Here is a 12,874-nt window from a genome sequence, read left to right as displayed (position 1 = left end):
TAGGGAAAATGAGAAAAGCAAAACTAGTGTTTTTCTTGATAACTATTTTCTATTATTTGATGTAGGAAGCATAATGAGCTGGCTATTAATTTTTAATGCATGTAATTTGCAAAGCTAGTGACTTGCCTGAGAGCTGGCTCCAAATAGAAAACTGGATTTGAACTTTTACCATTTTACAGTATTATCAAAATATCATGTATTCCAAAACATCAACAATGGTTGTCTCTGTCTAGCTGGTGGTATTTTGAGTTGTTTTAATTCATAAATTTTCCATTTTAAAGTCTTTTTCATATTTGGAAAGTATATGAAAATTAGATCACATTCTATAGGTAAAATTTTTTAAAAATCCATGGAACTGCACAGCACAAACAGTAAACTCCAAGTTAAATTGTGGAGTTCAGTTAATAATACAATTATAAAAAGGTGTTTTCATCAATTGTAACAAAAGACCACAACAATGCAAGATGGTAATAATAGGGTAGTATATTGAAAACCTGTATTTAAAGGTAGAAAAAATCATTTGGACAGTTTAGAACATTTGTGTGCTACTATAGATGTGATACTCTTCAAGACACAGGAAGTTAGAACAAATTCTATGGTTCCTGCCTAATGCAGCTCATAGTCTGAGTAGGTAGAAAGGGATGACACCTGACCTTCAGGTCACAGACGGCACCCCAGGTAGGCAGAGTGCCAACCCAGTACTGGTATAGAGTAGTAGTTGGCCACAAGAAGAAAGGGAACAGAGCTTTTTTTTTGGGGGGGGGGGGGGAGTGAAAGATCAAATACTAAAAGTAGGATGGTGCATGGCATGAGTGGGGAACTACCAGGAGTTGGTACTATGTAAGTGTCAAGTTTGAAGAGAGGTTTCCAGGAGCTAAAGCTGAGAAGTGGGGCAAAAGCAACCTTAACATCGTAGAGCTCCTGAATCAGAGAAGTAACATAGTCCTAAATTTACATTACAGGTGGATCACTATGTTTAGCGCTATGGAGGACAGTCTTGGGGAAGCAAGACTGAAGCTAAGCAGACCACAGAAAAGGCTACTGCAAAGTCCAGAAGCAAATCAGTGAGGTTATAAAAATAAGGTAGCTCAGAGGCTTATGTGACTAACCCATTGTTCTAGTTTTCTAGCTGCTGGAATGCAATATACCAGAAACAGAATGGTTTTTAAAAAGGGGAATTTAATAAGTTGCTAGTTTATAGTTCAGAGGCCGAGAAAATGTCCCAATTAAAACAAGTCTATAGAAATGTCCAATTTAAGGTATCTGGGGAAAGATACTTTGCTTCAAGAGGACAGATGAAGTTCAACATTTCTCTCTCTGCTGCAAGGGCACACGGTGAACATGGCGGTATCTGCTGGCTTTTTCGTGACTCTACCAAAAGGGACTCTCTCCAAAATGTTTCCTCTTTTAAAGGATTCCAGTAAGCAACTCCACCTTCACTGGGTGGAGACACACCTCCATGGAAATCATCTAATCAAAAGTTACCACCCACAATTGGGTGGGTCACATCTTCATGGAAACAATCAAAATGCTCCCACCCAGCAATACTGAATGAGGATTAAAGGGCATGGCTTTTCTGGAGTCCACCACAGATTCAGACTGGCACACCCATGATGACAAAACTTTGAGCAGGATATGAACTTAAGTCTTTAAACTTTAAATCCTGTGCTTCTCTACATCTTGTCCAGGCAAGCATAAATTCTGACCAAAGTCAACAATAAACCTTAAATTCATCTTTATTAAGTAAATGATGGACATCTTTTTAAAAATGACTTTACTCGTTAATGTATATTAAGTACCTAAAATGTTCAGGGCATTACAGAAAACAAGGAAGGCCTCTGTTTCATTGGAACTTATGGGATAAAAGGAATGAAACTAAAAAGAATACGTCAATTCATTCAACAGGTATTTATTGAGCCCTCATGCAGATGACATCTTAGTGACAGTTCCTTTCAGAATATAGTTTGTATATTCTCCTTGCCTTCTGTGACAAGTTTTCACTTGGGTAGAAGTGAGTAGAGAGGCTCTCAAGAGGCAAGGAGGCAATTTTAGAAGATAACCAAGAACCTGGAGTAAAATAAACAGAAGCAAGACGTTAGGGGAAACTTGCTTGAATGGGACAGTAAGAGATCAGGGAAAAATTTCAAAGGATGGTTGGGTGACAGCAAGCTGGGGAGGAGCCTAGATTGCTTTCAAAGTAGTTTGGATTTAACAAAGATGAGGCTGTTATTATTTAAAAAACAACAACAACAACAAATATAAACGTGGTAACTATAGAAATGAAAAAATACCTGCACACACACACACACACACAAAGAAAAGTTAAACAAAGATGACAGGTAGAGAGAGTATCAATGTCAATGTTTTCTTCATATTTCCTAAGGTCCCCTCCAACCCTGATTTTCCATGGTTTCTGAAACTTCTCTCTGCCCTGAGACCCTCCATCCCCACCTTTAGGTTCTTCCAAGGTGCTGTGAGACCCCTGCATGAATGTTCTTTTTGACTTTAAATAAAAAAATACATGGACATGGAAGTTTGTACTTATATTTATTAATTTTTTAACAAAATGAAATTAAATTATAGCTTATCTGCTTTTTCCACTTTAAAAAGAGAAACACCTTTCCATGAAAATAAAAATCTCCATCATTCAACTTATATACATTGTGTTGCTATACCAAATTTACTTATTCAACTTTCTATTAATTGAACATTAAATAGATGTTCCTTTACTAAGGAACATTTAGCTGTATGATAAGCAAAGTGGAAAAAGGAAGAAACAGAAAGCCAACAATAAAAATGACTTTAACTGTGGCAACATTCTGAATATTCTTAAGGTGGAAAAATGTAAGACATATGGAAGCTCATGAGATTTTAGCGTTCCAGACATAAGATGAATAATGTCTGAATCTGGAATTCTTTGTGGATGAAGAGGAATTTCCAAAAGGGAAACAAAAAAAGACTATAACCCAACACACACACAAAATGAAGTAATTTCAAATCTTCACATCTGCAAAACAGATAAAATATCAAGGAAAGCACTAAGACAACTAAAAATGGTAGGTGGACTGCCAGAGAAAAACCAAGTGCAGTTCTACGATCATCCACAACCACAGCTTTCTAAGGAAGTGACAGAGCTCCTGAAATTGTATTCTAACAGAAAATGCACTGAGTCTTGTGAGATGCCTGGCAGACTTAAGTATTCACATTTCCTCTATGGACCTCAGTTTCTCAAATGTTTGGGCAGGCTCTGTGGGTTTATAAATTGTACTTGCCAGAGTTCCCTTGGAAACTGCCAATATTAGACATTTCTTACTGCAACCAGAATATTCAACTTCTATCTGCTTTATATTCTGGACCTCTCAAAAAGACTTGAAAAAAGAGAGCTAAAAAATATTCTTAATATTTTATTAAGAATTAAGAAAAAAGAGGGTTAAAAAAATAACATTCACCCTTTGGATTATTTGTTGATCACAAAGGGAAAATGTAAATTTATAATAGAGGGATCTGAATGTCACCACCTTAACACAGTAATCAAAATTAGCATCATTAATAGTGGGACAATCAGATAATATATATCTCCCAATATAGGATATGTAGATCGCAGCATCATCTGTGGAATTGTCTTGCCAAAAATGTTTAAGTTGAGTCTAATCAACCCTTTGGATCTAATGTCTGATTACTGGAAATACAGGGGTTAAAGAAATAAGTTAATACCATGAAAAAACAGAAATTCACAGTATTGGTCATTCTATAAGACAACTGGCTTGGTTTCTTCAGTAAGTCAGTATTATGGGGGTTTAAAAAGTATGTGTATGGGACATGGGGAGGAAGAAGAAACACCAAACACAAAGGCTCTGCGGTGGGAGCGTGTCTTGAATTGTTCAGGAAGAGTGAGAAAGTCAGTATGGCCTGATGGAACAAGAACAGAAGAGGAAATGGGGTAGTGATGGAGGGTATGGGAGGGAGGGGTGGTAACAATCATTTAGAACCTTGTAGGTACATACTAAGGACTTTGGCTTTTAGTGAGTAAGAAGGGAGGCTACTGAAGAGCAGAGTAATGGCATGATATGGGGTTACTTTTTAACAAGATCATTCTGGCTGCTACGATGAGAATAGACTATAAGGGCCAAGAGTGAAAGCAGGGAGATCAGTTAGGGGGCTACTAGAATAATCCAGGCAAAAGATGCTGCTGCCTTGGACCAGGAGGTAGCAGACAAACGGAGAGAAGTGGTCAGATTTCTGAATATTTTTTGAAAGTAGAGCCAATGGAATAGATAAGAGGCTCTCAAGGAAAATAAAGAGGCCAAGAATGACTCATAGGGTTTTTAGTTGGTGGTGGTAATGGGTTTTGTTTGTTTATGACTTGAGCAACTCTGGAAGAAGAAAACTGACATTAAATGAGACTTGGACGACTGCAGGAAGAACAGTTTTAGTGGGGAAGGGTGGTGGTGGTAATGAAGGTAAGTAGTTCAGTTTGGATATATTGGTTTTGACTTGCCTATTAGATGCTCAGTTAGAGATGTCCAAGAGGAGGTTGGAGAATTAAGTCTGTAGTTTGAGGAGAAATCGGGGCTGATACAAGTTTGGGAGGCATACTTGAAGATATTAGATTAGATGAGATCACCAAGGGAGGGAATACAAAAAAGTATAGAAGAGACATTTAAAGAATGAACCTTGGGCACTCAAAAATGAAAAGCTGGAATGGAACTCTCTGTGATGAGAAAAATTTCAATATCTGTCATTCAATAAGTAGCCACTACCCACATGCAACTACTGAGCACCTGAAATATGGCTAATTCAGCTGAAGAGCTGTTTAATTTTATTTAATTACTTTCAATTTAAATAGCAACATGTAGCTAATGGCTGTGAAATTTGATAGTACAAATCTAGAGTTTGGGGAAGTGAGAGAAACCAGCAGTAGAGACTGAGAAGGAGTGGCCAGAGATATAGGAGGAATGACAGGAGATGAAGGAATTGTTGTGAAACAATTCTTTGTGGGTCTCTCATGTTTTTGCAGATATTACAAGCAAGTCCTCTGTTCCGTATGATCTTTTTAAGCATGTTTGTGTAGGAAACAGCCTTGGAAGAGAAGGCAGTGTCTTCCTTCAGAGCACAGGTTTATGTTACTGTTAATATAATAGATAGTGTTTCCCTCCAGAACAAAGGGCAGGCATGCTCATTGTCCATTATAAAAGATCTGGGTTCCCTAAGATCAGGTTTCCTTTCCAATAACACAATCTGCCATGTATGCAAGTGTCATCTGGCCTGCTTCACATTGCCCTAGGCAGGGACTGGGACTTGGAAACCAGTACAAAAATACTGATACTCTGGCTAATGCTACTGCTGTAAGTAATAAACTATTTTCTGTCTCTGATCCCAAAGTGTCTTCTACCAACATTCATGAAACTGTGACATGTTAACTTGCTAGTCTACAAATAGAAATCTCAGATTCTTCATGATTTCTGACAAATATCCTAAAACAAAGAAGAAGAAGAAAATGTTTTAAGGAGAGAATGATCAGCTCTACCCCTGAATGTTAATTCATGTAAAGTATTGTGGCTATCACTGGTAACTAATAAGAACAGTTTTAATGGAATGGGGGGTGTGTGGCAGAAATCTAAGTAGCTTGAATTCAAGAAAGAATGAGAAAAAAGAAATTAGCAACAACATAAACAGTTATTTCTAAATGTCTTTCTGTAAAGTTTAAATGAAATAAGGCAATAGTTAGAGAGGAAAGTGGAACCAGAGGATTATTCTTAATATGGAAGAAATAAAAGTGTATTTCCATGCATAAGAGAATAATTTAGAAGGGAAAATTGATGATACATGAGAAAGCATTGCTGAAGCACCAAGAAAGACAAAGTTCTCTCACAGTAACAAGAAAGGAAGCAGAATATATGGGTACCACTGCAGGAAGTGGGTAGATATAATGGTGGGAACTTGTAAAAGCTCTCTCCTGATTCACTTTATCTCAGTGAAACAGGAAACAAGATTATCATTTGAAAGTGAAAAGTGGAGAGGAGATACTGACCATATGAGGACACTAAAGACACAAAATAATCATCTAGGAGGAGTTGAAACTGAGAGAAAATGACTGGGAGAATCTGGTATGACTACCAAGCAATGTTGAGGTCCTACCTGAAGTTATGATTATTAATATAAATTCAGTAGCGTGATTTTACAGCCATGGAACAGGCAAAGAATTGACTTAGTTAGCACTGTGGTTTAGCCAGGTAAGGTTGCTGAAGTAAGACAGAGAGAAAGAGGGACTTAAAATTTATGCAAGAGAGAGATGATAATGACTGATGACGGAACTTATGCCTCTACTCCTCCTTACTGCCTAAAACCTGAACCCTCCCACTATGCCATGGGACTTGCTGGTAGTTATCAGCAAAATCCCCATATCCTTCGCCCATTCATCTTCCTTTATCTTCCTGCTCAAACTGAAACTGGGCTCTCCCCTAAGGATGCTGTTTTCCCTGTAGCTCTCTTAGATAACTCTTTTTACTCTCCTGTATCCCTCATGACATAGGGCCTGGTAGGTGCCTTTCTTGGTCCTTGTTGCTACTTTCATACCATTCTCCTCACTCTTCCCCAAAAGCCCCTGCTTTGAGTCACATATCATTAGATTCGAGTATCCATTAACCTTTCTCATTGCAGTCATTTAAGGCTCCCAAGGCTAGTCTCTTTAATTTCTTGAAGATTTTAGCTTCTGGTTCACTATCACACCAACAAAATTTCTGCCACCACTCTTACTGATTTCAACATTCAAACAGATGATCCATCTGATGTACTGGCTTCGTAATTCTTGATCTTTTCTGTCTAGCACTGTTCTCCACCCTGACTCAGCCTTTCTTCCATGGTCATACCCTAAGCCTTTAGAATAGCTAGGAGTATATTTCAATAACCACATTTCTATAGGAGCATAGTTTACAAAAAAAAAACACTTACTGGTAAGAACAGAGAAAGTTCACCTCTCAGTAGGTACCCACTAACAGGGTCAAGGGAATGGTTATGCATCAGGCATAAGAACACCCTCTGCAGAACTTCACACTACCACCATCAACAGATAGCCAGAGGAAGAGAACCAGGCATGCTTCCTCTTTGCCTATTCTTATCTTGGGCTTATATTCCTTAGGTCAAGGGGGGCTGAAGGGTGGAAGCAGAGGCAGAGAGGCATGCTGCTATGCTGACCCTCTTGTACTGGGTTCTTAAAGGGAAAATTGATATTATTACACCATTATTATTATTATTTACACTATTATTTTAAAAGTATTTATATATGCTAAGCATTGTGCTAAGGATTTAAACGCATTATCTAATTTAATTCTTATGCCAAGCTTGAACTGAGTTCATCTCCAATTCACAGGTGAGGAAACTAAGACTGACAGAAATGAAAGAACTTCCTCATGTTACATACTCAGAAAGGGGAAGAATTGTTGTACTTTAGCCCAGATTTCTTTAATATCAAAGCCCCCCTATCCTATATTATGCCTAGATAAAGGGCAAAGCTTGGTAGTCAATATCAGAATTCCTGCCATAATCCCAGGTTTTTTAAATTCTAAGGAAGGAATTAACTCAAAATCTTAGGAGGAAAGGAAGGAAGAAACAGGGAAGGGAGGGGAGAAAAGAAAGGGAAGGGAAGGAAGGAAGGATTATAGTCAAGAGTACAATTTAAAAAATGTTCTTTCATGAGTTGTAACAAATGTACCACACTAGTAACGGGGTAGTCTGTGGTAACTCTGTATTTTAATGCCTGAATTTTTTGTAAACCTGTGACTTCTCTAACAAGAAAGACGGAAGGATGGATGGATGGAAGGAAGTCTGTAGAACACTGAGTCATTGTAGCAACCAGGATAGAAAAAACAAAGAGTTTTTTTTCATCTTCAAATTTTAGTGAGATATATTCACATACCACACAAACTACATAAAGTATACAAACACTGGCTCACAGTATCATCACATAGTTGTGTATCTATCCCCATGATCAATTTTAGAACACTTTCATTACTTCAGGACAGAAATAAGGATAAAAAGAAAAGCCCAATTCCTCTCATACCCCTTATCCCTCCTCATAGTATTGGTGACCCATAGTACTGGCATAGTAAATTTGTTATTGATGATGAAAGAATATTAAAATTTTGCTGTTAACTATAGCCCATAGTTTGCAATGGCTTTTTTTCCCACTATACCTCTATTCTTTTTTATATTTGCAGTGGTTCATGCAAGAACTTATTTACATGAATGACTTTAAACAAACACTTTCAATCAAATTCACCTACAATAGGTTACTATTTCTTATACTCCCAAGAACAAGCTACCATCACCTCTATCTATTCTCAAACATTTTAAGTTCAACTTTGTTAATAATTCAGTACATACTAAGTAACCACTCCTCCTTTTCTAGCTGCTGTCTATCTCTAGGTAACCTATATTCTACATCAAAAAATTTTTTTTAAAACTCCAATTTTGTTTCTCAGAAACCATACATAATACATTTATTATGTATTAGAGTATGCTGAAACTTGGTATAGTGATACATAAGGTGGCTATAAAAAGAAAATCATAACATATAAAGTTAATGGAATAAAAAGTTAAAGTTAAGCTATTAAAAACCAATGAGTAAAGTTAAAAGCTATCTGTCTGGACCTCAGACTATAAGAATATTACCAAACATTGTAAGTATAATTAAGACAATGAGCTTGTCAGCAATAAAATTGATGGGACATTAAAAGCATATTCGTTTCCTATTTGACTACCACTTTCTCTCTTAATAATAAATTTTAGTGGCTGTGTTTTTGGTATAGATGAAAACTGCCAAAATCTAAAGTGGGAAGATTATTTTGTATGCCCTCCTCCTATATGAAATGGCTGAACAGTAAAAAAAATAATAATAATAAGGCATATTCACAAATGGCATCATATTCAGAAACAGAATTATATACAAGACATGCCATAAAGCCTAGCATAAAACTTAATTTTTTTTTTAAACAAGTGACCAGTAAGATTAAATCAACAAGAGGGAAATGGAAACTGCAGAAGGCTCTACATGTTGAACAACTTCAAATATTAGGGCAAGAAAAAAAATTATAGAAACAACAAAAGAGTGAAGCATTTCAGTTTGGAGAAAACACAAATTCAAAAAGATTCACTAAACAGAAGAACCTTAGAAATAATGTGTTTATTCACAAAGTACTCATTAAGCATTTATAGCACTGCTATAGTTTCTCAGGAAGAGAAATGACATTCAGATGGTAGCGTGATGGATCAGGAAAGCAGAAGCACAGATGAGTCAGAAAGCCACTTCAACGTACTCATCTTCATATCCCTAACATATAGCTAGTGCACACTATAAAACTATCCAAAAAGATATATACACAATGGAATATCATTCAGCCATAAGAAATAATGAAGTTATGAGACATGTAACATGGAAGAACCCTGAAAACATTATGCTCAGTGAACTAAGCAAGACACATATTGTATGTGATATCATTTATAACAGATGGCTAGAAAGAACAAATTTGCAAGGATAGAAAATAGATTAGAAATAACCAGGGAATGGGGAAAGGGAGAAAGAGGTGTGTTTGTTTGGAGAGAAAAAAGGGTGAAATTTATGTAATATGAATTATATTGCAACGGAGACTTTTTAAAAAAACGTTATAATCCTACTGGCTCAAGTGTAGTACCTAATAAACAAAAAAACCTAAACACAAATCTGAATCACCACCTCCAGTAGGTCTCTGGGCTTCGATTTTGGCAAGAAATATCTCATTTCATATCATGACAGTGGTGTGTGGGGGCGGGGGAACTGGGGAAGATGATACTGAGATCAGATGAGAAAACAGGGGCTAAGAGCAAGGATCAATGTTAAGCAGTCAAAGGAGAGCCTTACTGGAAGGCCAACCAGATGTCCAGAGGGTATGGAGGCTGGGCATAGAGCCAGAAATCTGGGAGCAGGAGAGTCAAGAATAGACAGAGAGCCATCTGCTGTACTAGAGCAAGTGAGGGCCCTGATGACTTTCATTTTATTTGCTGGTCATAGGTATGGCATGTCAGGCTGAACCATCCGGTCCAAGTCAGGACACTCATTCCAAACCAAACTCTCCAAGATACGACTGTTGTTCTGCCTCCTCAAGTACCCTGAGGAGTATGATGAGAACCTTGAGACACTCTCAAAATTCTTTATTCAGCTGTCATTCTACATGTCTGACTTGGTGATTGGGGGGGGGGGGGCATTGCAAGGGTTTATTTGTTATTAATTGCCTATTGTTTAGACAGACAACTTGACAGCTCACCACAGGCACAACCAGAGTACCTTGCTGGGGCAAGAGAGCTTTTTACAGGTTAACTAGTTAGTATTTGGCAATTGAAAAGAGCAATATAGCCATATTTATAGGCTATACCCAGAATATAAGTATACTGAGCAAGTCCTGTCAATCCTAGCTCCAAAGTATCTCTCAATTTCAACCATTCCCCGTTACTTCCACTGCCAGAATACCCGTCATCCAAATCCTCCTCCTCGCTCATCTGGATGACTATCATGGGCTCCTAACTGGTCTTCCTGCTTTTACTCTTGTTTCTCCACAGTCCATTCTCCAAACAGCATAACCAGAGTAGTCTTTTAAAAATATAAATGTAAATTACTCTCTTGTTTAAAATGCTCCAATGGTTACTTACTACAATTTAAATAAAATCTAAACTCTTCAAAATGGCCTATAATAGCTCCAGAGTCGACCACCTCCCTAACCTCATCTTCTATTGCTCACCTCCTAGCTCTATAATCTAGCCCCCACTGGCCATTTTTCAGTTCCTCAAACAGTTTTTTCCCCTCCTTTGACCAAACCTCGACCTTTTTACTCTTGACCTTATTATCCAGTTTACCACAGTACAGCACTTCACACCTGAAATTATTATTGTGTAAACTTTGTGGATTGTCTTTTCACTTTCTTGATGGTATAATTTGAAGCAACAAGGCTTAATTCTATAAAACTCCAATCTATTTTTATCACATGTGTCACATCTAAGAAACCACTGCCTAATAAATCATGAAGATTTATTATGTTTTCTTCTAAGAGTTTCATATTTTAGCTCTTACATTTGGGTCTATGGTATAATTTAATTTTTATATGAGATGTGCAGTAAGGGTCAAGGTTCTTTTTTTGCATGTGATGTTCAGCTGTTTCAGTACCATTGTTGAAATGACTATCCTTATCTCCACTGGTTTACCTTTGCATCTTTATAAAAAATAAATAGGGGGCAGGCCACAGTGGCTCATCAGGCAGAGTTCTTGCCTGCCATGCTGGAGACCTGGGTTCAATTCCAAGAGCCTCCCCATGTCAAAAAAAAAATTCCATGGACTATCCTTATGTGGCTCTATTTTTGGATTCTCCAGCTTATTCCACTGATCTATATATCTATCTTTTCCTCAATACTACACTGTCTTCATTGCTGTTACTCTATAGTAATTGTTAACATCAGAAAGATGATTCTCACTATAATTTTTCAAAATTGTTTTAGCTAGGTTTGCCTTTCCATAAAAATTTTAGAATCAGCTGGTAGATATCTACCAAAAAATCATGCTAGAATTTTAACTGGAATTGCTTTAAATCTATAGATCAATTTGGAGATAATTAACATCTTAAATACTGACTCTTCCAATTCATTAAATAATATATCTCCCCAATTATTTAGGTCTTCTTTGATTTTTTTCATTGGTGTATGTTTTCAGCATATAGAGAACCTGCAGAGATATTTTAGAGTAATATATAAGGCCTACTATTTTTTTTTCTTGGTGCTACAAAGATAGTTTTTAAAATTTCTAATTCCATTCATTGCTGTAGAATACAATTATTTTTTTCTACTGGCCTTGTATACTGCACCTTGCTAAACTCACTCATTAATTCTATATGATAGAATAATAAAATAAGAACTGTTCTCTTCTACTTTCTAAAAGAGGTCATGTAGAATTGGTATTCATCTTTACATGTTAGGTAAAATTAGTCAGTGAAACTATCTGGGTTGGCAGTTCTCTTTGTTGGAAAGTTTTTAGCTATGGATTCAATTTCTTTAATAGACAAGGGACTAATCAAATGATCTATTTCTTCTTGACAAAGTCTTGGTATTATGTGTTTTTGAAATAATTGGTCTACTTCATTTAAGCTGCTGACTATACAGGCAGACAGTTCTTTGTAAGTATTTCCATATAAGCTTTTTATAATGTCTGTGGGGTCTGTAATAACGTAACTTCTCTTCACCCACGGGAGCTGTATAAATTATACTATGAGTAAAAACCTAATATTTATTTTATTTGCAAAAATGACTTACTTGAGAGCACACACTAAAATTGGAATGGTACAGAGAAGATAAGCATAGCACCTATGCAAGAATGATATTAAAATATGGAATACTTCAAGAATCAGCAAGAATTTTTTAGAAGACAGAAAATATTTGTGTCTGTGATAAGGCAAAGATTTATAGACACAATATCAAATGCACTGATGCAAATGTTAAAAAAAAATTATCATGGTGATGAATACACAACTATGTGATGATATTGTGAGCTACTGATGGTATACCATGTATGGAATGTATGTGTGTGAAGATTTCTCAATAAAAATACTAAAAAACAAAACAAAACAAATGCACAACCCATACAATAAAAAGTGATAAAAATTAAATATTTGTGCTTCAGAAGACACTATCAAGAAAATATAAAGACAACCCACAAACCATGAAAAAACATTTGAGATTATATACCTCAAATACTTCAAAATATATCTAAAAAAGGATATAGATCCAGAATACATAAAGAAGTCATACAAATCAATAAAAAGATTTTTTAAAATTTGGGCACAAAATGTAAATAGATATT

At 36.4% G+C, this 12,874-nt stretch overlaps 1 protein-coding gene, 1 non-coding gene and 1 pseudogene across 4 annotated transcripts in view; 2 read left to right on the top strand and 1 right to left on the bottom strand.

Moving 5' to 3' along the window:
* The window catches only part of PPP2R3A (protein phosphatase 2 regulatory subunit B''alpha), a 255,930-nt gene that overhangs the window by 190,503 nt on the left and 52,553 nt on the right, over positions 1-12,874 (bottom strand). The gene's annotated exons all lie outside the window — the stretch shown is intronic.
* On the top strand, positions 8,744-8,885 carry LOC143658168 (small nucleolar RNA SNORA29). The gene has a single exon (XR_013163177.1). It is a non-coding gene; the product is annotated as a small nucleolar RNA SNORA29 (small nucleolar RNA).
* Positions 12,321-12,434, top strand: LOC143658150 (U6 spliceosomal RNA; annotated as a pseudogene).

The sequence above is a fragment of the Tamandua tetradactyla genome, chromosome 15 (assembly GCF_023851605.1).
Source record: "Tamandua tetradactyla isolate mTamTet1 chromosome 15, mTamTet1.pri, whole genome shotgun sequence".
NCBI lineage: Eukaryota > Metazoa > Chordata > Mammalia > Pilosa > Myrmecophagidae > Tamandua > Tamandua tetradactyla.
Note: the sequence above shows the minus strand (reverse complement) of the source record. Positions and strands in the feature narration are given on the sequence as shown.